Below are 2,901 nucleotides of genomic sequence, written 5' to 3'. Positions count from 1 at the left end.
TAAGTAAAAGTTCAAGTAGCCAGATATATCCCATATTATGTAGTTTATATTCAAATCCTACAGAGGTAACAGTTGTAGGAATATATCATGGTTATGAAAACCCAGCAAACGCTAATGAATTTTTAATACAGTTTGTTAATGAAGCAATCGATTTTACACTAAACGGTATTAGTATTAATGGGGGGTAACATAAAACAATTTAGAATTAAAGGATTTATATGTGATGCTCCTGCCAAATCTTTTATTTGTTACATAAAGGATCATACAGATTTTTATTCCTGAAAATGTTTTCAAAAAGGAACGTATTTGAAAGGTCGAACTTGTTTTCCTAAAATTAATTGTACAAAAAGAACAGATCAAAATTTTAAAAATAAAAATCAGATTTAACATCATTCTAGTACTTCCATAATAGAAAGAATTCCAGGAATTAATATGATTTCTTGTGTGCTCTTATAATATATGCACCTCATTTGTTTAGGTGTAATGAAAAAATTGTTGATGATGTGGATTTTTGGAAAGCCACATATGAAATTAAAATCTTTAAAAGTTAATGAGATTAACAAACAATTGCTATTAATAGCTAAATGTACACCAAAGGAATTCGTTCGAAAACCGCGTTTTTTAAACGAAATCAAGAGATGGAAGGCAACTGAATTTAGATTCTTTTTAGTATATGCAGGACCAGTTTAAGAGAAAACATTGAAAAAGACAGATATATAAATTTTCTTTGCCTTCACATTGCAGTCACAATTTTTTCAAACGAAAAGTACATCCAAAAATATGCAGATTACGCCCATTTATTACTTACATATTTTGTTCAGAATTTTGGTAAATTATACGGAAAAGAAAATATATCTCATAACGTACATGGCTTAATTCATGTATATGACGACATACAAATTTTTGGGAATTTTAGTAGATATAGCGCATTTCCATTTGAAAATTTTCTTCAAAGTTTGAAGAACTTACCTAGAAAACATGAGAAACCATTACAACAAATTGTAAAACGAATAAAAGAACTTGATCGGACATTTTATTCAAAAGAGCAGGTCAATCAAGAAAATTTTTCGTATAAGCAAGAACATTTTGAAGGTCCAGTTCCTAATCAAAATATTCAGTTTAAAAAACTTATCCTTGAAAAGATTCTATTTAATATTGGAAGTCTTTCCGATTCATTTTGTTATTTAACAAATGGAAATATCATGAAAATAGAAAATATTTTAGTAAAAAAGGATATTTACGTGTATGGAAGAATATTTCTCGAGTCAAATAATTTATTTCCTCATCCTTGCGACTCAAGTATTTTAAATATATATATTGCAAAAAATTTGGGTGAATATTCTATACGAAGTGTGCAAGATATACAGAACAAGATGATAGCCTTTATTCAAGAAGAAGGCTTCATATTTTTTCCACTTCTTCATTAGCAATAAATTTTACTTTTCTACAATATATCTTTCCATTATCAAAAGTAAGTAAATTAACTTATTCAGTGAGCTTATTTTAATTTGATTTTATTCTAGATATTATGGCAAATAAAAGTTGGAGAGTAGTGCACTTTATTACTGAAGATACGGTTGAAGCCGTGTCAGCATCCTGGGTTAAAGATATTAATACATCTTATTGGCCACCATTCAGTGGATTAAAATTAAGAAGTTTAATAAATAATTGTACCCCACCTGCCCAAAATTGGGATCTTCATCAATCAAGACTAATTGGTGAATTATATGGTATGTATTTATTTGTAAATAAAAAAATTTTTTTTAACAATACAATACAAATTTTAGGAGATCTGACAGTAGCAAGAAATAAAACAGCTCTAGCTGAAGAAACTTCTGATTTAGCATCAGAAAATGAAAAATGTTCAAGGAAAATTAAAAAAACATCCAAATATATGTTTGATTCAGATTTAGATTCAAGTGTGAATCTCAGCAAAACTTTCACTAATAAAAAAAAGAGTGATATAAGCTCAGAAAGTGATGAAGATAGTAAAGATGACGAAATAGTTGACATTCCAATTTTAAGGAATATTATCAAAAGTAAGTATATAATATAAGTAAAGTATGTGATAATGGTGATGTTGTTAAACATATATAATTTAAGAGCATCTTAGGCATGAACTAAAGTTTTTTTCTCTTAAAGTCTTATTCATGACATTTTTCTTTTTTTGTTAAGACAATTCTATGACACCGGTTTCAAAAAATATAGCCAGGATTCGAACTGATTCAAGTTAGTAACAATAAATATTATTCTTATTTTTTTAAATAGAAATTTTTCTCATAGATATTTTTTTAGTACCGAGTACATCAAAAGAAAGTATTAATATCATTAAGCCTCAAGACACTTCTACAGGTATTTTGTTAACTATTCAATATTAAATAATTAAGAAATGCATAAATTTATTTACTGATTTCCAGCATATTAAGATCTGTTTAATAGATGTCTATTGAGCATCCAAAATTTAATTGTGATATTATTTCAGTACTTTAGCTGTATTTCTAAAATTGTCGGCGCACAGTTCAAGTGACTACAAATGTAGTATATACTATCAGGAGTTATTAAATTGATTAACAATCTAACAATTTTGATGCTATTAGCATCTTTGGATCTTAATAATGTCGAATGACATTATTTAATATTGTTTAAATAATTAAATTGCGTGAATGCAGTATTACTAATATTGAATAATAATGCGCTCTCTCTCTCCCCCCTCCCCCCTCTCTCTCCCTCCCTCCCTCCCTCTCTCTCTCTCTCTGTGTGTGCATTCACATAACTTTAACACTAACTAAACTTTAATAATCATATATGTATATTGCGTTATGCATATAATTTAATTATATATAGGTAAGTATTGTGACGTGACATTTTGTCCGTCACTGTGCGGACTTGTCGACGGCGGAC

This window comes from Trachymyrmex cornetzi, unplaced genomic scaffold, assembly GCF_001594075.2.
Source record: "Trachymyrmex cornetzi isolate Tcor2-1 unplaced genomic scaffold, Tcor1.1 scaffold972, whole genome shotgun sequence".
NCBI classification, from domain to species: Eukaryota; Metazoa; Arthropoda; class Insecta; order Hymenoptera; family Formicidae; genus Trachymyrmex; species Trachymyrmex cornetzi.
This window is presented reverse-complemented; position numbering follows the sequence as displayed.